The sequence below is a fragment of the Limanda limanda genome, chromosome 7 (genome assembly GCF_963576545.1).
Source record: "Limanda limanda chromosome 7, fLimLim1.1, whole genome shotgun sequence".
NCBI classification, from domain to species: domain Eukaryota; kingdom Metazoa; phylum Chordata; class Actinopteri; order Pleuronectiformes; family Pleuronectidae; genus Limanda; species Limanda limanda.
In genome coordinates, this window is record NC_083642.1 from 20545205 (window position 1) to 20567929 (window position 22725).

The following is a 22725-nucleotide window of genomic DNA, read 5'->3' on the forward strand; positions in this document are numbered from 1 at the left end:
AATCAGATTGTACATTACATTACATTATTTGCGCGTTTACCTACACCAAGCAGCTGTAAGATTGTTTCCCTTTTATTGTCAGCAAACATTTATAAGAAACCTGTATTGAATCATTTATTTTTATGAACTCCTGGTCCTGATTATTGTAGTGCACTTCCTTTCGTAAATTTATCACAACAGAGGTTTTGGACAGAACACAAGGACAGAGGACAAATGAAGAAGCCAGAGCAAATAGAAAAAAAAGAAACACAACGAAAAGAGAACATTTTAACACTTTAATAATACATTCAATCATTTAAATAAGATAAACGGTAAAGAACAGATGCCAAAGCGGAAAGTTAGGATAAGAACTTATAAACAAAGCGAGGAACGAGCGGTGAGACAGAAAGCAGGACAGAGAGAGATTCACAGGCAGAATCTGACTAATGATCAACAGATGAACAAATCACACAGGCCTCACTTCAGCTTCAGACTGAGGACCGTCGGTTTATTATGTTAACAACGGAGGACCACTCGTATGTGGAAGAGGTCACTTACGGTGACAAACTCAGATATTGGCCCCCTGACTCTGCTGTTAGCCTCAGCTCTATGGGTTTCAGCCCCTCTCGACTCAGTGCTCTGGTTTTCTGGGCCACAGCTCGACTGTTTTTGTTCGCTGTCACTGCTTCCATCAGCATTGGTTTTGGGTGCAGCAGGCAGCTGTTTTCAACTAAAACACTCACTGTGCTAAAAACCCAATGCACAATACGCTCATGCAGAACCAAATAGCAAACAGACATCAGTGACTACACGGTGAAGGTTTAGCAGCTAAAAGACCAGAGAGTTCCCTCAGGAGTTTGTGAAGAAGAGAAACAAAGCAAAAAAGACAGTGAATAATTGCTGTTTTAAATGACTAAATCATTGCTAATGTGGGTCAGTATCTTCTGGTTATATATTACAAATAATAGTTTGATAAAAAAGTTACCATATCTACTTAGAAAGTGATTCTATTTCAATGTTGTGTTTCTGTTGCCCTCAAGTGACAGGTTTAACATCACATCCATCATCCATTCACACGCATGAACACAGATGTTTGTGTAACTATCCCTATTGGGACTTTGTATTAAACTCACAGGACCAACACACAGAGAACCTTTCTCATTCCAGACAGTGTAACCAAAACCTTAACCATGACAAATTCATGCCTAACCCTAACCTGACCCCAATTCACATCTTATCTCTAACCAGGAAATCAGAAATTAAGTTGTACCTCATTAGAACCAGGCTCTGGTCCCCATGTGGTCTACTGGTCCTAACAAGGTCAGTATTTATATTCAAAAATGTCCTAAAGAGGCAACAAACACAAGTTTATACACACGCACACATAAACACACACTTTTGTTTTGACCTAAAATGAGGATTAACTTTGAGGGGACAACGTTTTTGTCATCCATTAAAATATGAGTCCCTACAGGGTGGTTAATCAAGTACTCAAAACTGTAAATATGTATCTATATATTTTTTATATTTTTAATTTTTAATTATATTTTTTAATTCAATTTGACCTTAACCATTAAACCACTTTCAAAAAATGTCCTCAGAAGTCTACATAAAGGTAGACTGCCCCCGCCCACATCTCACAAACCTTCTTTTTCACGTCATAGTCTCTATCTCTCATGTTGTTTCACTCAAACTGTTTGGCCCGTTTTGGTGGAGATATATGGTGCGATTCAGCCAACTTGGGGAATCACGTTAAAGTAATAACACATGAGGAGACGCACTACACAGTTGTCTTTTTTATTGGAGTGGGTCTGCTGCGGTCAGAGCCAGGAGGCTGCAGGCTGTGTACTTAATGCGTTCGGGAGTAGTCACGTTGGCCAAGCTGGCTGTGGCGTCTTGGCGTTAATGTCTTTGTGGTTTTCGTTTACAGAGAGAGGGACTGTGTATCAGTACACACAGTTACTGCATGAGGCGTATCAGCACTCAGGCCTTTTGATTAATCTGTTTTTGAAACCAGGCATGGATCAGAGGGAGCAACAGCTAAGGTATCCTTTTTACTTAAGAAGATTTGGGACTAAATGAAGTTGGCATTTAAATTGAAACCTTCATTTCAAGGGTAAAACATTTCAATGGAAGATTCTTTCCACAAATTAAATAGTTCCTATAAAAACTGTTGACATGTGATCTGTGGTCGGTCCAGTGTAGCTGGGGACCCTGTGGGGATGTTGATGTTTAGTTTTTTTTTATTGTCACAACACAAGCAAATCACTACTAATTGATTTTACTTAGCTTTTGTCTTCTGACACCACCTCCTCAAAGGGTAAAACTAAATCAAACATAGAGGTTATAGTTTTAATGCAGCTGAAGAAAAGCTCCTCAGTTAGTTCAGAGACACATGAAGAGCTACGTCTTCGGGGAGTGCGGGGAGAACACTGAGGCTTAAAGTTCAAGTCATGAGAACTGTGTAATTAATCATTTTAAAGACCTAAGAGCAAAGCAAAGAACAGTGTCTGTGTTGCTTGGCTGAGCGTTAACTCAAACCATTCTGTCTGGAGGGCTGAATGTGTCCCACCCTGGTGTGGATGAACCGTACTTGTTGATCAGAACTGTTGTTTGTCATTTCAGTTTCTGTTCGTCTCCTTCAGTGTTTTTCATCCCCACTAATGTTTCCTTCATGTTCAGGTCCAGGATGACGCTTTATAATAGCCATATTATATGATGCAACATAGAAGATGTTTTCATGTGTAGCATATTATGTGTAACGGACATTAGTAATTAGCCTCTGGAGCAAGTGCCGGTATTCCTTCCAGTGTAGACAGTGGATATCTGGGTCAAAACTCTTTTTTCCATTTCCCATACACTGTTTACAGTCCAACTATTTTCTTCGGTCAAAACACCAAACAGTGATCCTTTTGTAGGTGTGTTAGTTTCAGCTGACATTTTGGCTGATCTCTAATGGCTCTCTGCATATGAATGTCGATAGCCAATGGATTTGTCAACGTGTTCTGATTCTTTTACTCTCCACATGGACTGTTAGAATCTAAAACCTGCTCCAACATGATTGGTCAAAGACACAGAAACAAGATAATCTTTTCCTCTGATATGGATTCTGCATATTAACATGCACTCGAGAGTTAAGTGCGAACATCCAAAGTAAGATCTTGCAGTAGATTAGGATTTACTGTTGCTGTCCTTTTGCTTTATGGAAAGTAATGAAGTTCAAAATGTTCTCATATATATAATCCTCTCTTCCTGTTTTCTTTAATAGATGAGATGTAGATAATGATGATCGGGTCAAAGGTTTATTACTGTCAAAGTCCGGATGAAAGTTTCAGGTCAAATTCCCTTTTCACTTTTGAACCATATAGAATGTTCCTGTCATTATGTTCTGAAGCATTTCCTGTGGAGACACAATTTCACTGTGGGGCATTATTGAAGCATCACTTTAAACGTAAATTGAGCTATTCATTATGAAGAGAGATTTTAATTTTTATGTCCCAGACATAAGTTTGATTGTGTCAGAGTCTGTGATGGTCTTTATGGTGATCATGATATATCTGCAAACAGTTTTACATGAAGTAAGAAGTCTTAACGTTTGGCTGAATTCATGCATCTCATGAAATACAAAAATCCAGACAACTCCAGAGCTTGATCAGTACTGTAGGGCCCAGTCTGACCCCAATGGGCTGGTTGTTTGGCCTGTGGTGATAATGGTGGCAGCTTTTTTTTTATGAAAATCTAAAAGTGGCAGTTTATTAGTATTGAACTTATCAAACATACATATAGTAACTCATCCACAGAGAGTTACATATATCTATACCCAGATGTTGCATGTGGACTGTAGTCCCAGTATATGATTTTTGGATTAACATAAATATGGCCTGTAACTTTTCAAACTGACTTGAGGACTGCATATCTGCCATGTAAATAACGTGTGGCTATATCAGCTGAAATGTAAAGATCTGTCATTATAGTTTCTCCTCTAACGTTTGGTCTGAGCATGTCTTTCATCCTTCCTTCTCCACCCTCCATCTGTCTTCGGTCTTCACGCCGCTCTCAGCTAAACAGTTTAAACAGCTTTGTTTTTTCCCCTTGACACGTTGGCTCCAAAAAGAGGGAGGGAGAGAGGGAGGGAGGGAAGGAAAGAGGGGCTGAGCCAAAACAGAGGGAAATGACAGTTTGTTTGGTCAGGACAGCCCATTACTTAGAGCGCTCTAATCTTCCTCCTCTTGGCCGCCCACCTGGGGGAGCCTGGAGAAAGAGGCTGCGGTTGAGAAATGACCTCATGATATTTGCGGACCAAGTTGTATATTTGACCAAATTTAGCACCAGAAATAGCCTAAACTACCAGGTTCTGCTTGAAATAGTGACAGCACATTATTTCCATAATTTTTAGCCTTAAAATAGGTTGACACACAGGCCGCCAGTGAGGCAGCATTCACAGATGAAAAAACAGGTTTGTTTTTTTTTAAACCTGGGGAAGACAGATTACTTCCTGCTGCAGACACACTGATACAAATTGAACGTTTAACAGAAAAGCTCCAGATTGTTGTGCAAGACCACAAATATTCCTCCCGACTACCAGCTGCTGTGACTGGACATCTTGAGCTCGACGTGCTTGTCTAAAGCAGAACAGGCTTTTTCTGTCTTCGTCTGAAGTTGGCTCCAGATGAGAATGAAAGTCATTGCACACTTGTTTAAAAATGCATAGAATCCAGATTTTCACTTCAGTGCGTTTAGACTTTTTCAGTGTGGGAGTGTGTGTGTTCGGTCTCTGTGATTTGGGGGCTATGTTAATGACAGCTGTTGCCTCTGTGATAACGAGGTGATTTCCCATGTTTCCGCGGCAACCTGAAATCACACCCTGTGTCGCTTGTGTGTGTGTGTGTGTGTTTGTGTGTGTGCGTCGGACTGGCCGACAGACTCCTTTTTGTCTGGAATAAATGTGAACTCAAGTGTTCTCCGATAGCTTTGCCATTTGAGTGCTGTTGTGAAAAAGCCTTTGTTCTCCAGTCAGGATTTTGCACAAGGTCTAAGCGGCATTAAAAGTCCAAACATGTCAAATTTTTCCTCTTTCTGAGCCAAAATAGCATTATACTTTGCGATAAACGTCTCATTGTTCCAGTGGAAAAGTCGGTCTTTCCTTCTCTGTGGGTCAACAGAACATTTAATAAGTAAAACGACTCACCTGCCCAGTGGTGGGTGGATGTTGGACGAGTGTCATGGACGGAGCACGGGTCCAACAGTGACAAGAGCTGTCGTCCAGAGGGAAGTGGACATTTGGATTGAACGAATGAGGGACAGAATTCTGCAACAATTTAATAGAAAGGAAAAAGGAAAGAGTAGGAGTGTGTGTGGGCTCTGTGGTTTTCTCTATATCCTGCTCTTTTCTCTTCATCTAATCATTTTCTTTAGTTGGAGTTCCTGTTCCACTCCTTTATCAGCCTCCCTATTCTCTGTCTGTACTTTGGTTGTGAAGGAATAACTTTCCAGGTGCACTATGGGTGGCCTCAGCTGCTGCCTGTAACTCAGTGAAGCCAGAGATGCACTTAGGGCGATGAGCATCCACATTTGATGGTACAAAATCTTCTTCATATCATCTCACTTCTCACTCATCCCTCTCCTCTCATAGCTGTTTATTCGTTCATCCCCTTTTTTTCTCCCACCATCACTGACTGTCTTCAATTACTGGTTGATGGTGGGGATTTCTGGCCCGCCAGACACAGACAGCGCTCATACACCTGAGATATATGGGCATGTGTGAGTGTGTGTGTGTGTGTTTGTGGGAGTTAAGTGTGTGTGTCTGAGCAGCTGTTTTGACAGCCTATGTCTAAAAGTGAAATCACAATTATGGCAAAGCTGAAAGTACTTTAACCACTCATGTAATCTGCTGCAGGAGTTATGATCACAGACTGTGTGTTTAAGTGTGTGTGTGTCTGTGTGTGTTGTTGCTGCTCTACATGTCTGTCAGAGGACAGCGAGCTGCTGGAGGAAGGTGTGCATGGCCTGTTACTTAAATGTTTTGTGAACAAAGAATCCAGAGCGTGTTGTAATCTTTTCCCATTAATGTGATGAATCTATGATGTTTTGACACTTAAAAGGGAAAACTTCAATCGTGAAACCTGAAGTCTTTACCTTATCAAAAATCATTGGTTTATGTCTGAGTTAAACATTTAAAGAGAGTGCAGAATAGACCAGATAGATGACTTGATTAGGTTGCATGTCCTACATCAATACTGCTACATTTTCATATGAAAAAGCAGACACTCCGATACGGATCAGCTGGTGTCCACTCTACGCAGAAACTGAGAAGATTGGAAACGCTGCTGATCCCAATTTAATTAGAAAATTCCAGGGCTGCGTTTTAGTCTGGATAGGCAGACACAGATATTATTGGTAACAAGGACGAAACACAACTCCTTGGTGATTGGGTCCTTTTTGTCAAGAAGTAGCCTTCACTGATTCATGATCACAAGACAACCTTCCAAAAGAAAACAACCAGTATTAGCCTCCACTTCCAGTGTAGAACGTCACATGTCATGAGCCTGTTGTCTTTGTGGAGTTAAATTCTGCATTTTACAATGACAAAAACGCCATTTCTAAACTAAAACGTAATAGTAATGATAAAGCTATAGAAGTGTTTAATAACTGCAGAGCAATTCTCAATTTCACCTTTGAGACTCTCTTAGATTTAAGCTCTAACATGGATTCCTTCTGATATAACAGTTTGTACAACAAACATGTTTCTATCAGAATCCAGTTTGGTCAGACACAGACAGATTTAAAGTTTTTCAGCTCATTAAGATTTATAGTTTTTCAGCTCATTTTTCAGCTCATTCTGTGTCTCCCACAATGAACATGAGCTTCATTCAGCATTTAAAAGATTTTTAATCGCAGAGTCATTTTTCCGTCCACAGCACCTTAGTATGAGAGGAATGTGACTTTTATATGACACATGACAGGTTTTACTTTGACGGTTTAAGATTTATCAGAAAAGATAAAGAGAAGGAAAGGTACATTTAAGAAAATTACATTTTGTCAAAAGTGTGCTTAAAATGAAATAAGAGGTTTTCATATTTTGTGATTTATAAGACTACTGTGCTCAGACTGCAAAATTAGTGTCAGACAGTGCACATATGTGTGTGTGTGTGTGTGTGTGTGTGTATGTTGCATGTTGTGACAAGGAGAGTCACCTGTGTGTGTGTCAGGATGTTCTCGAGAAATCTGCTCATTCTGAGCTCGCCCCAGATTTCCCCTGAGAGTTTCTGTGCACACTCACACACTAGCTGCACAATATGGTGTCTCAACAACCCGTTGAGAGGAATGTACTTGTGCATATGGTGTGTGTGTGTGCATGTGCGTGCGTGTGTGTATTATTAATCCATGCTGGTGCAGAGAGCAGCCTGTCTGGTTGGATCAGTGCCCATCAGGATCAGGAATCATTTCGTTGGGTTTGCTATCACATCTCAGGCCTTAATGAGGGAGCCCAGCAGCACTTCACTGTGTGTGTGTGTGTGTGTGTGTGTGTGTGTGTGTGTGTGTGTGTGTGTGTGTGTGTGTGTGTGTGTGTGTGTGTGTGTGCGCACGTGCAACTCTATTTGCTGTATCTTTGTGCTTTTCAGCAAAAATGTCTTCCAATCCAAGTACTTGTAATCCAAGTGTTTACATATCCAAAAGTTTCAACGACAGTTTGGATTTGTAGATTTGGTTTTCACATTAGATATAATTGAATCCACTTCATTTTCTAACCAGCATAGCGTAACTAAAGATGAGGAGTCAACACAGATACTAATACAGATCGAGGAGTTGCTGACTAATATTCTTCATCGCTTAGTTACCACTGAGTTGCTTTAACCCTTATTATAATACTTAACTTACAAATGTCCCCATGAAGTAAGAATTCTGTGACTTTAACCACCATAGTGGTACATTGTTATTTTCACTTGCACTGTAGTGGCACAAAGAGCTCACAAAGAAAGTATCAGTCTGGATTATTATTAGTTATAATATTATTATTATAATAATTAATTCTTTAGGGAATTATAACTGAGAAATGTATCATGTATCATTAAATATATTTAAAACATTGCCTAAACAGATTCAGACGACTTCCTAAACAACAACATAAACAAATATTTGTTAGTTAATTTAATTCATATTAAAGTCAGGCCTAAACGGTTTCAAAATACTGTGATTGGTATCTGCTTTTAGATGACAAATGGAATGAGTCTGCTTGGAAGTGCACCAATACCCTCTCTTTAACAGTTTTAATATAGTCAAATTGAATACATATTAATTGTCTATCTTAATAACAGTGTGATTACCTGCCCATAAAAATCAGAAAATAAAGTCAGCAAATGAGACAGATTCTATTAAAACTGGACTTAGAAAAGTACAGGTGTGAAAACATCACGTGTGGGCCTCTGAAAACTGTAAATCTGAGTTTACTGCCTCTGCAGGCTGATGTTTAAAGCTTCTATATTTTAGTAGGTGTTTTCCCTGGTTTCTGTCTTTCATCGTCCTCACTGTGATCTGTGCTGAAAGTCTCTCAGAGTGGCAGCACAGAACCAACAGCACAGGTCTGATTAAAGTGAAGCTCAGAATTACAGGGTTTGGTGCAGCCCTTTTGGCTTGAAACCAGTTCTTGCCTGTAAATCGGATTCTTTAGTCTGATTTCCTCCATGTAAAGATTTATTGTGTACTTTATCATTGCTTAAGACAAACCAACAACTTTGTCAATATATTGGACTCAGTAGAGACCATACCTCCGCCCAGGCCCAACATTCTCCTTAAATTCAATCAAGCTGCACCAAATTTCACGTGTACCGAAACAGACGTGTATAAACACTAACCAATTCAATCTTGCTAACTTTCCCCAGTATGTGCATTCACAAACTCTTGGGTTTCCGCTATACTCATTTATCAAAAGTTTGAAATGACCATGATATTGATAGCCATACTCATTGGTATCAGTACCTTAAATAAACCTGATAAAAAAATATTTAAAAAACGATCGAGAAAGGGAAAAGAAATTCCTGGATCCGCCCCCTGATCTTATTTGGTGTAAACTTACTTTGACACAAACAAAGAGACAAACCAACCAACAAACATCGAAGGTAAGAATTGAGACATGCAGCTATCAAAGTAAAACACTGTGCGTAAAAATCACGAAAAGAATGAAAATTCGGACATTGCCGATATATATTGCTTTCTTATCCAAAGCTAGTAGAAACTTGCTTTCATCAACTGGTGAGCAGCCATCTAGAGTTAATAGTGGTGGGAACTGGTGGAGCAATGTGCATTCCACTGGGAAATACTTCTTATTGCAAGTTGGTGTGTGTGTGAGTGTGTGTGTGTGCGTGAAAGACAAAGCCGCGGTCATGCAAGGTGCAGTAATCCACTGAGTGACCTTCAGAACCTGGTCTGAGGTGTGTGTGTGTGGAACTGTGTCACTAAAGCCGTGCTTATATTTGAAGGTGGTCTTATCCACCCCCCGACCCTCGGAGCCAGATGGTGTGTGACTGCATGCCTGTGAGAGTGTGTGAGATTGTGTGTCCCACCTCTGAGCCTCCTGGCACTATACAGTCGGTCCCCCCCACCCACCCTGCCCTCCTGACACGCTAACCCAACAGCCCCTGCATCCTCCATCCTTTCAGTTGGGTGTGATCACATCAAAGTGAAACAGGGAGGATTACAGGTTTCTGAGCCCCAAGGATTCCCAAGCCAAACCCTTCTCTCTCGCTCCCCCCCCCCTCTAACTGTAACTCTCTCTCTTTTCCACTCCTGTCACTCTCAACTGAGGCCCCATAATCCCTGTGGTGTCAGGAGGTCAGGGGACCGTGTCATGGACGACCTGTCAGGACACATAAAGCACAACTGGATATGGATAGCCAGCCTGAATACAAAGAGTAGTTAATGTTTCCATGTGGTGTCTTTAGTTTCCTCTCCTTTTTTCTTTTCTCTCATCTGTTCTCCTCCATTCCTTCATTAAATTCTTTCTTTCAGTTCTCCCCTTCATCCCTCATTTCCCACTTTCAGTTTTTTTCTTTTATTTCCAGCTGCACACATGCAGCATCACATTACTGTTGTCACTTCATGCAGAAAGCCCAACACAACCACCCGAATGGCTTTTCTATTTAACCTCATCCAAACATAATAGTTTGTTTTCAGTTCCTGCTGCATTGCTGTGGTTTCTGTTAAAATTCCCTGCACGCACTTAGAAACACACGCACGCACCCTGAAGATAAGTTTTGTGTTAATGCTGGTATAAATGGCTCCAAAGTTGCAATGATGCTAATGATCCACTTAGTACTGGTATTTGTTTTATGTTGGGTCAGTATGTAACACCCCCCAGAACACACAGGGAAAGAAAAAAGGTTCAGAGTTGTCTCAGTGCTTTTCATGCTGCTAGTTTTACAGCCCTTTCATCCAGGCCCAGAGATTTCTGCATCTGTTAAGCAAATGTTCACAATGCAACACATGTAATGTTGGCAGGTGCCTCCCGACCTCAGTGTCACACTCACTTTACTACACAGGTTGTCCGGCTGCAAAGACACGCAACCTTTTTTCATTGTTCTTACTGCGCTTTTGAAGAATCCCCCTGACTGCATTCGTCCTGGATGTGTTATTATCATTATGAGCAACAAAGGGAGTGGCTGTAGACTAGTGGTTAGAGAAGAGGGACTTCGGACTGGAAGGGCGCTGGTTCAGGGATTGGTAAACATGATAACTGGACCGGACGATGGACCAGACAATGGATCTGTTCAAGTCCAAGAGGACAGGCAGCTGGACGCTCCTCTCCCTGTCTAAGTGCCCTTGAGCAAGGAACCTTGTTCCCCTCTCTGCTCCCCAGGCCCTTCCATGTGGTCACTGTCCTTGTGCCATGTTTAGTGGGCTATGTCCACCTACCGATGGGTTAAAGTTTGCATGATTGATTTGTTTTATGTTGGGTCAGTATGTAACACCACTTAGTATTTCTTATTAGTAGAATATAGTATATGTAATATAGACCCATGTAGTCTTCTCAGCTATACAGCTGGATTTAAAGAGAAACTAAGACAATTTGGTCGAGAATGAAGGGTAACAGCAGCGAATACCAAAATGTATGATGCCCCCTGAATCCCCCTGAATGGGTCATTCTCCATCATCTGCGAGAAATGAACGCCAAGGTTTGCCACGGTACATTAAACACATTCAAAGTCTTCATAAGCCAAACCCAAATGTTATTTCATGTTGACTCTTGACTCCGACATTAGGAGCAGCACCCAGGATCAGATTTTGTTGAATTATCTGTAGTCCATCTTCATAGGAAATTTCCCCTCACCTAGTTCCAAACACATTCACTGACCACGTCCTTTCAAAGAGGTCTCTCCCAAAACCAGACACAGCTCCACTGTGCTCTTCTACACCAGGGAGTAGGAACTCATGCTGGAGGCTGGTGAGCATCATGGCCACAATCCAAAACACATCATCAATATATCACTGAGTGATTCTCTTCCAACCATAATACTTTGCTTCCTCAGCAGTTGTGTTCATAGGCTCAGTGTTAAAAGTTAACAAACTCCCATTGATTTCAATGACGCATGACCTTCCAACACTGAAGCACTTGTATTTTTCTTGTGTTGTGGGTGTTTTCTTTTCAGGTTACCTTCAAAATTGATTTCAAGGCTATGTAAATATGAATGCAATATGTTTTGGAAGTTGGAACACCTCATTGTAAATACCTAAGAAAGATCTGGCTCTCAGCGTAAGAAGCCAGCTTCCTGCCTGAATAAATATTTCTGTTCAGAGACATGAGATGAACGTAGATGAGTTTCTTGTCAGCGGCCACTGTGCATTGTCCCTCACGTTAGTGTTACTGTTACTGCTGATTAGATAATAACACAGCAGGACAGTATATACCCTGGAATTTGTAAGTGCTATAGAGAGATGTTTATGGAATTAAATAAACACTTGGGTTTTGATTAGACAGTTGAAATCGTATGAGACCATGTGTGGTCAAGGTGTATGACGTTGTGTAATATACATACATACTTAGCATTATACAATAACAAATTCAGTGTATAAGTTAATCATCTTATCAACCACTAATGCTCTTTGGTGTAAAAAAAACATCATCACAATGTATAGAATAAACTTATGACAGATAACATTGAACATTCTGGAAGTACACAGTTATTATTGCTATATAAGTAGTCCTGTCATGTGAGCATCACTGCTCGTCTTGTTACAAAACATAAAACACATGATGAAAAAGATTAGTATCATTTTATGAAATCAGTGATCACTGAACACGGGAATCAACCCAATTCAGTCGACACACTTTGCAAAGTCACTTGTTATAGATAGTTTCTGTTTAGGTATTAGGCTATATATGTTTTTTGTTTCTACCGGGGAGGATGGATGCATTTTTCCCAAGCTTGGGGTGAATATATCTTTAGACATTATCTCCAGATGATCAATTCTTGGAGCTGATCCGTCATGGTGGGTGTGTGGGAGGTCACAAAGTTATATCTATTCAGTTTATACTGAATCAAGCCCTCCTGCCGCAGACCATAACAGCTTTATGGATGTTTTAACGGTCACCAATGGGGTTGGATGTCTCCAAGTGCTGCTGATGGTCAATATGGTAGAGAGAGAGAGAGAAAGAAAGAGAACGCTGTCTTTCTGTTCTTTCTGCCATTCTATCCAGTATGCACTATGTGCTTCTGACCATGTTTCTGCTCTGACCTCCTGTTCCGCGTCACAGGAGCAGGCAATTTCAACTTTAAAAAATATGTATATATCTATATATATATATATATATGGATCCTTCAATTTTTTTTAGAAGCATTTATTATATGATGCTCACCTGCACACACAAATTCTGCACATACAGCACTCTTTCTCATAGGGGACGGGAGGGTTGTTAAGAGGGGATGGCAGAATTAACAGGTTTGCAGGGGGGATACATTTTTGGCATTTTGGTTCAAATGGATGGCACCTGCCGTATCCCCCTACAACCCCCCACTCTCCTACGCAGGATCAATTCCCAATGTCCAAACCATTCTGCAACAAATATCGGTTCAGACTTACTCTGTCTCCTTCACATCGTACAGAACAATGCAGAACACCATACAAAGCACAGTCGAAATTCTTGATTTATCTGATATACTTGTTGAATTACTTGACCCACGTTATTGCAGATAACCCTGTTGTAGGCTACATAGTAACTCAAGTGAGTTTTGTTAAAAAATATATATTCATATATCTAAATTCATTCATAAATAGACAAAAAAGACCACAGTGGGAGATCCCTACGTGGGAGACGCTGGTCTGAATGAGGTCTCAGCACAATCTAAAGATCATTTCGGTTCATCGACTTCCAATAAAACAAAGATTCACAGAGATGCTGTTAGAAGGCTAAGCCCTCATCTGCTTCAATAGCACCGAGGCTTCAGCTAAGACAAAAGCCTTTGTCGGGATCACAGTGCTCACACTGCAGCCTGTAGAGACATCAGACTGCTTTATGACAGACAGGTCAGCAGGAGGGCGGCCAACGGGATGAAAACATACAGCACAAACACCCACACACCCTCGCTCACCGACGAGATTCATTGTGCACATGCTCATGTGCATGAACGTGTTTAAGTGATTGAAGGCAAGTGTGCATTGTGTTTAAAAATGCAGGCATACTTGGATACAACACACACGCTCACAAAAATACATTCACAGACAACCCCTAATGTGAGACCCATGACCTCTCATACCCAGTAATAGTGGGCTTCTAGGTGTGTGTCTGTGTGTGTGTATGTGTGTGTGTGTGTGTGTGTGTTTGTGTGTGTGTGTGTCAGTTGCCAGGCGCAGTGCCGCACCTGCCATTGGAATGAGGATTAAAGGAGCACTGCAACTGGGGAAAAAAGATGGGCAGAGACACACACGCACACACAGAATAATAAGTGTTGCACTATATGACTTATTAAAAACACATTTTTGAGTTTAGTTTATTAGGGCCCAAGTGTGTGATGGCCCAGGTTTACATTTGCCTGCCACATCCACACGGTCAGTGCAGCAGCAGTGTATGGACCATGTTGACAGCGTGCAGCTTCGACACCGTAGTGAGACAAACCACATCCTCCTCACAGCTCTAGAGCTCCTTGAGGATATTTTATTGTTCTGTGAAGTCATAGTGAAGCCAGTGTCTAGAACTTGAGCATGCTGTATCAGTGGACAGCGGTAGGAGCGCTTTGTGCTGCAGGAGCTGTTTTACAAGTTGAATGGACTCTTTGATACTTTTACCCTCGTGAAAGCTGGTCATCAAAGGACAACTCAGCTGCACTGAAACTATACTGATGCAAACCAAAGCAAATTTTCTCCGAAAGAAAATAAGAGAAAATCCAAACTTTTATTACCAGCTTTCTAGTCTACTGGGGCGAGGGTGTGAAACCCACAGTCTTTTGGTCCAACTAACAAGATCTCGCCTTCATGTTACTTTCATTAGAAACTTTTCTCCTAGTGGTTTTCCTTCACTTGTGCATCTCGTCATAAAAGCTGACCCATACTTCAACTTTGATAAGAGCAAAGGATGATGTAAACCCTCATATAGTATAAGTGAATACCAATTACCCTGTTACTGGATGTACAGTAGCTCATCAGGCTTAATGTCATCCACATCAGCATACAGCTCATCTCCTGTATCTGAAAATCTCTCTCTTTGCACATTTATCTCTCTATGTTTGTGTTTGTAGTGATTTTATCCAAACTACCTTGTTATCTTCATGCATCAGGATTTTCTATGTCAACAATATTTTCTTGTTTGTTTGAGGCGAGTCATGAGTCTGTGAGGAAAAAGTCCAATCTTAAACCTTTTTATGTAACTTGAGGCATCTACACATTGTGCAAACAACAGTGTCCTGCTTCATCACATGTTGTACTGTCTGAGATGGGTCCACATAAGTCTGGGAATTCAGCCACGGTAACAAGGTCCTAACGATATATATGCCCTAGCAGCTGTCAATCATGATATTGCACCCAATTTTTATAGCATCAGATAATAGTTTGGTCCATGTCCCATCCACTAACATGGAGGAGGCTTATTCGCTGTAGATGGTGTTTTGATTTCCAAAAGTAAATTTAAATGCAGAATGTAAAGACGCTGTTTCTTTTGATTCCAATTCACATTGGCTAGTTTGTTCTGCATCACATGGGTCATGGCAGGAATCACATTGAGAGAAAAAGGTCATGAATTGTAATGTAGACTGTCTTTAGTCTGCAAAACCCTTCATCAGCTGCATTGTGTGTACACTAAATGATAGTGTGACTGACCCAGGACTGACGGTTTTGAATTTCACCACATTTCTCTCATGATAACCCACAGTCTGATAAAACTGACTCGAGGCTACATCACAAGTCTCAAGGTTTCATGTTCTCAACAGAGGTTAAATAAAGTCACTGATCACAATCACGCATTATAAAAACAAAGAATGTACACAGGTACCAACACAGTAGCACATAAACACAATGAGAACAGCAGAGTACATGTCCCTGCCCATTTCCACTCCCCTCCTCTTACCTCCCACCTTTCCCTCCTCCCTTCGACCCCTCCCTCTCTCTCTCTCTTTCTCTCTCCCCTCTTGAATTAAGTCCATTATTCCTGCCTGCTCGCCCTCTGAGCACTTCTCTGCTCGGCTCCAGTGAAAACTGTGTGTGTGCGAACTCTTCGCGTGTGTGTGTTGAGAGGAGTTTTTATGTGTGTGCACAGGGTTGTGTGTTTTTCTAAGTGGAGCATGAGTGGCGCTGTTCATCAGTGGAGTTGACTGCAGACAGGGGAATACTGAGATCTCACTGCGCTGCCGTTTAACTTGCACTCCGGCTGCCTTTTGGACTTTCTCTTTCTTTAAAAGTCTCACTGGACTCTTTTGCACCCAACTGTGACTCCGCTGCTGCTCTTTTCCTGCCCTCCAGGCACCACCGCCACCACCGGAATTACCACTTTTTTCATATTTTTGCAGTGACTTCCACCTGCCTCGAACTTTGTTTCATTCTTCCTTACTTTTTATGGAGTTGAAGCTTCTCAATGAGTTGTTTCCACCTGATGCCAGATGAACTTATTGGTTCATTCACATCGTATTCAGACATGCTCAAGCTTGAGAATGGCTCTTTTGCAAGCACATAGAAAGAGCTCGTGAGTGTGTGTAGGTGTGTGTGAAGCACTCTCTAATGTGAGTGAGAAATCAAGAGGAATTGCCTCACATGGACGTTTTGTTTTCTTTTTTCATTGCAATGGAAAAACTGAGAGTTTGAAGAGCAATAAGCAGGACTGTAACTATGGAAACGGTCAGTGCTGTTGGAGGCACTTTGGGCTCAGGTGGATGCTGATCCCGACCTGGAATGTTCTAAACTCTTTAGGGATTTGGTTCCCCTGGAAACGGATGGAGAGGTGAGTTCATCCTGACTTGAAAGTGTGCTTAAAAGTGTGCTAAAAACCTTGTCCTGTGGTACACACTTAAATTACCTGCTTGTATGAGTGTACATACAAAAGATGATTCTGATGTGGCTGAAAAATCTGAATCACATAACTATTAAATAATAACTTCAACTCAGCCGTAAAGTTGATTCTGTTGAGCTCACATTGCGGAGCAGTTCCATTACAAAACCACGTATCGTTTTACAAATCATGCCGATGACATGTGGGCTCCTTCCTCAGAGAACCGGTTTGAATTGCCTCTGATGCTTCTGTACAGCAGAGTGAGTTGTCTCCCCTCACAGAGCTGTTTGGAGCAGCTCCAGTCAGGAGACCAGAAGCAGCTCTGTAAGGTCCTGACTTACCGCGGCTTCTGCGTTTAACACGGCCAAATGGCCGTCTACCAGATACCAGCAGGCTGACATCGCCTTATTGGCTCCTTCATTGTCTCTTCCCATGGCTACTACAGCAGACAAGAGGTTTAGGCTGCATGACCACTGTGAGGCAGGTCTCCAATAGGATTTTTATTATGTTTCTTCTTTGTAATATATCAAGATGTCCACAATGATATGAGTTCAATCACTTCTCTCCACTCGGTGCAGGCAGAACTGACATAAAGATCAGACAAAGAGATATCCAGATGAAACTTTTGCACTGTGGACATCAGCGCAGTATGAGTCTGGTTGACTCCACGTCTTCCATTTTTCCCCATTCAGTCTTTGACCACTGAAATTATTTCAGCCAAACAGAACAAATGCTATAGCCATGGGTTTGCAGGCTGGGAAACTTTCCATTCATGATGCTGGGCCAGATGGCTGGATACCAGTAACCAGCAGAGAGCTGTAGCCTCTCCAGCTCCTTCCGAGCCGAGTCTCTGCTTTCCCTTTCTCACTTTGCTTTTTTCTACCTTAAATCCCATTAAAGGCTTGTAGTCACATCTAGCTGTGTCACTTTCCTCTGTCTGTATGTGTGTGTGTCTGTGTGTGTGTGTGTGTGTCTGTGTGTGTCTGTGTGTGTGTGTGTGAATCTGTTTGTGCGTCAGTGTGTGTGTGTGTGACTTTCATTTACTCCATAGCTTTGTCATAAGACCCTTCACTGAAAAAGTCCATACATCTATAAGCTGCATTACAGTGGGTATTGAGATTATTTTTGAGCTCTTTTCTGAACCTTCATATGACTGAGCTTTTACCTTCACGTTCTCATGTGGAAACCACTTTAAAGGCTTGTTTCCAACTTTTTACCTTCAGTCTTGTGCTCGGCCTCACATGATAAATACAGTTATGAATTATTTATATATTAACACAGTCATGATATAGAATATGACCCTGTACTTACTTAACTTCTCTCTCAGTTGGTGGTCTGTCCCGATCAGCATTCGCTTCTTCTTCTAACAGCTCATTCTTCTGGGCATAAGCAAAACCCTCTCATGCTTCGAACAAACAATACTGTCAAAGCTGCATTTGCTTTAGAAATCAGACTTTGCTTGATATGCCTCAGTCTTACTTTCTTTATTTATTGCTGTTCCTATCTAGGCTGCATGTCAGTGTGTTGACGTGCAGCCACACTTCCCAGTATCACCTACTTTTCTCTCTTGCTCTTCTCTGGATATTAAAAAAGTTTCTTTTTTCAAGTTTTTTAGTTTTTTGGGGAAATGAGGCCGGCTAGCTGAGCTGTTTTTTTTATCACAGACGAATCAAAATTCCACAATACTTTAACAGTTAAGGTGGAGAACAGTCTCACATTTATTCCCTGGACGCTTTCTTCCTTCCAGTCTTACCCATCACAATTACATGCTGAACACCAGCACTTTCCTCAACAGTAAACTAGTTGTTACTCCCAACCTTGACCGTAAAAAAAAATCTTAAAACTGCGATGAATGTGTCACAAATGTTTTAAAAATATGTGCTTGTTCGTCTGGTCAGTCTTGACATTGTGATGAATACTGTAAATAGCTCACATTAGGCCCTTTACATTTTGATGCACAGTATATTATACAATCATGTTTTATTATACTCATCAGATTTAGAAAGAAACTTATAGATTGAATCCCAAAAAGCCATAAATTGCAAGAATTAAAAGAGGTTTTGGCGTGAAACTCATGTTTGCAGTTCCAGTGATTTCACATGACATCTTTGTAAATGGATTTAAAAAGTATTCAAAAGGTGATTAAATTACTCATCTCACCCTCCCTTCGGTTTCTCTGCCTCTGCTTGTTGTAACCTGGCTCAACCTCAGAGCTGACTTGAATTAACAGCTGATTGAAAATTAAGTATTTAAAGACAAAATATGTAACAATTGTTCAGTAAGACGTCTAAAAGGCGTCTCAAACTATGTTCAAATCCACAATTTTATTCAACCTCAAGTTGGTCACCCTTAAATTGTGTCATATCCGCTTTAGCTGTGGGTTTGCTCGTTTCTGCTATTACTTCCGAGGCAAATGACGTAAGGCAAAGGAAAACACACTGCTTTAGCCAGTTAGCCAGTTAGCTGTTTTTTTTCCTTCCACTGTTTGTATTGGTCACTTGTACTGGTCCACCCACGAATAGTCTTAGAGTCAAAAATGCTCTGCAGCTCGTAATTTTGATGAGATTCATCAAAAACGCCCCTTTATCAGACCAGCAGGGCAGAAACATGTTAGGACTTTACCTGAGGTGCTGGATGATGAAATTGAATTGTTCTTCAACTCAAATTCTCATTGAATTAATTTCTTCACCCTCCCAGCTCCCACCTCCCCCCACCTGACAATCCGGTGCGAAAGCCACCAGCAACCCTCTGCTTCAAATGTTTTCTTCTTGGTGGGACTCCTCCCTCCCTTCATTCTTCCTCTTCATCCCTCAATCTATCCCTCCCTCCCTTACTTTCATTTCTCCATCGCAAGGAGGCTCAGACTTGTTGGTCGCAGGCCAGGGAAACTCTTTTCTCCCTGCAGGCAAAACAATTGGCTCCTTTCTCTCCATCACCTCTCGCCTGGCTCGTTTTCTTCTCCATCCCTCCCTCCTTTACATTCTCTCCTTCCGTGGGACTGTATGCATGCAGGCAAGCTGCAGAGCTGAAGTGGTACTGTACAATGTCCTCCCTCCCTCCTGTTCTGATTCTTTGTCCTCCCTCCCGCTTTTCTTTCCTCTCCATCCTCTCTTTCCCTCCCTTCCAATGCCTCCCTGTCTTACTTTCTGTTGCAGCTCTTTAATCAGTAGGTGCAGGATGGAGGGATGCTTCATGCACCTTTTTCTACTACTCCACAGTTTCTTTCTCCATCCCATTGTCTCATGCGTTCCCACTTTTCTTTTTGTTATTTGTTTGGTTTCCCCTATTCTTCTCCCACTCTCTTAATGCCCTTGTCTCCGTCTCTCTCTCGCTATCTTATTTAACTTTCCTTGCTTCCTTCTTTTTGTCCAAAGTGCCCTCATCACCCTCCACTGATTCCTCAAAGCACTGTTCTTCATGGCTTTTTCCACCCGTTCCTCCCTCTCTCCTCCTCCTGTATCTCTCTCTCTGACAGGTCATTCCCATCAGGCCCTCAGCGTCTTTTTATCTCCCTTCTTCTCTCTAACCTGTGGTAGTGGAGGGCTACAGGTTAAACTACTGATACACATTCCCTCATTATTGCAGGCTGTACTGCAGTGTTGCACTCTAACCTCACTCTGAAAAGACCGACTCACCCTGCAGGCGGAACGCTTTGTATGCCCCCCTCCCCACAGGAATCTGTCTCTCTCTGTCTTTCTCTTTATTTTTAATCCACTCCCTCTTGGCATGCCCCGCTCTGTGTCTATTGATGCTGAACTGAATGCAAGTGTCAGCGGGTCCAATGGCTTTTTATTAAGATGCATTATGGAGTTTGTGTATTCTTGGATGTGTGTGTGTGTGTGTGTGTGTGTATGTGTGTGTGTGTGTGTGTGTGTGTGTGTGTGTGTGTGTGTGTGTGTGTGTGTGTGTGTGTGTGCGCTTGCTTGCTGATCTAAGTGTTGAGGTACAGCAGTTTATGTGAGGATTATTGCACTCATGAATATATTGTAAATGTGTGTGCACTAATTTGTGTTACCTCTTAACGGCCTTAAACACTGACCTTGTCAGGACCAGTAGTTCAGTCATGATGGGGATAAACTCATTAGAGCTCCTGGTTTAGTTTAGGGGTAAGATGTGGATCGTGGTTAGGTTAACAGATTAGTAATGGTTAAGGTTGAGGATAAGGTTTTTGTCTAGGCTATTGACAATAAATTAAAGTCAATGCAAAATTCTAAGCTGCACAAACCTGTTTGTGTATGTGTGCGAGTGCTCTGCTTAGACTCTGGGATGAGGAGAGGAACATCAATGGCCTCTTAAACTCATGATGATTTAGAGGACACACACATACACACACACACACACACACACACATAGACACACACACACACACACAGACACACAAACAGAGCTCGGGGAGACTCCAAGGAACAATGGGACGCTCATTCCTTTAATAGCAGCAGACAGGAGTGTAGGGCTTCGCTGCTGCCCTTGTCACTCCCGGGGACTGTGACGTACATTGTGCGTGAGTGTTTCTGTTTTGTGTGTCACCGCGCTGCAGCTGACAAGAGCACTGACGTACTTTTCTTTAAATTACTGCATCATCTTTGCACCTCAGTGCAGAACCGTGAAAACACACAGAGCCTCGCCTTCTATTTCTGACCTCACATACACAAACACACTTTAATATACATTTTTCCAGCTATAAGAACTTCTGTCACCTTGATCGTTGATAGTTTTTTAGTTGTCCAGAACTGTAAAAGCAGCCCTTGCCATTCAAACTCTACAACATCTCTTTGTCAAGGCTGATACAGTGAGTTGTGGCAGAGGATGGCAGGTTCTGTGCCCATCAAGACTTGCATTTGGGCTTTTGTCCATTCCTGAGTGTGTGTGTGTGTGTGTGTGTGTGTGTGTGTGTGTGTGTGTGTGTGTGTGTGTGTGTATACATACTGCAGGGGTATATGTGGGAGTTGATGCTCCTGTTCAGCACTGTCCTGTTGTGTTGTGGCCTGGGAGCCGTGAGCTTATGAGAGCTCTCCTGTCTCCACGCCTCAATAGCTCCATTATTTATAAAACTCTGTGCCAACAGCCTGGTCTGTGAGTGCAGAGTTTGTGTGCATATACTCTCATCTTTGTGTGTTTCAGTTTCGCATGTGCCTCAAAGTGAACACTGCAGCTTTCTGTGGTTTTTCGAAATACTGACACTGGTGTAAAAATGTGCCAACTTGAAATGAATGGGGATTTAACTGAAAACTTTTTTTAAAGACCACATGAAAACTGCACTTCTGTCAGTGCTCGATCTCCAATCGCCAGTCCAAGTCAGGACGTCTAGAGTTACTCCATTGTTAGAATATGCACAGTAATCATTTTTATCCCGAATAAATGGAATATGCATATAGCTATTTTCCAGTCTTATCAGCCAATCACCCGTTCATAAAGTGCCTTTATACATAGAAATCAGGGAGATTTTATGGTAACAGCTTGTTTCAGTATTTGCTAAAGGACTTTTCGGAATGAGGAATAAAGGAGCAGGGGATCGAACTACCGACCTTTTTATTCATAATAATAACTTTATTTGTGGAGCACTTTTTGGGCTATATATTATTGCAGATGTTACATTAACTTCTGGTTTAACACAGTATCAGCTCAGTTGAGACTATGGCAGCAGGGTGTCAGTGCATTCCTGTCACCAGAGGTCCAAGTGCACACTACGTCCAGCCCATATGGTTTCAGGTTGTGGATAATGGTTGCATACTTGCGCCGATTAGAGAGATCATTTGACATCGGCTCCTGTTCCTGGTGTTTTAGCTCCTTGACCGAAAGTGTTGCACATTTAGATTGCTGTTGGTCAATTGTCAGTATTCTCAAGCCTCATGGTTGAAAGTTCCATGTAAAGAAAGAAAAAGGGTAGAGTTACGCCTGAATTTGACAGGGCAGTTGCTTTTTCGGAGAGGGACACATGTATGAGAGCGGTTGAGGAAATTGTTAGATGGGCTGGAAGAAACAGACCAAAAGTGAAAAGGGAGAAAAACAGACAGTCTGCTTGTTCCTGACTCAGTGCCAAGTGTGAGGTGTAATAGAATAAAGGAGACTGTTTCTACTCAAAGGCTTTATTGTTCCTGCTGACCGCAGAGTCCGAAGTACTGAAAGAGAGGTGTGTGTCCCCGTGCAAGCTTTTTATGACACCATGTTTATATACATTTAGGCTTATGAGGCAGTTACCTCATTACTGCTCCTGTGGCCGAGCTGTGGCTTACAGCGACACAGTCACAACAGAGACAGCCGGTTATTGGGGATTTTTCCGA

The 22725-nt window shown here is 41.8% G+C and overlaps 1 protein-coding gene across 2 annotated transcripts in view; it reads left to right on the forward strand.

Annotated features, from left to right (window-relative positions):
* The first annotated feature begins 15656 nt into the window (after window positions 1–15656).
* The window catches only part of sema3b (sema domain, immunoglobulin domain (Ig), short basic domain, secreted, (semaphorin) 3B), a 32848-nt gene continuing 25779 nt past the window's right edge, over window positions 15657–22725 (forward strand). For both annotated transcript variants that reach the window (XM_061074806.1, XM_061074807.1), the window contains exon 1: window positions 15657–16396. The gene's annotated coding sequence lies outside the window, so the exon portion shown is untranslated. The remainder of the gene's footprint in view (window positions 16397–22725) is intronic.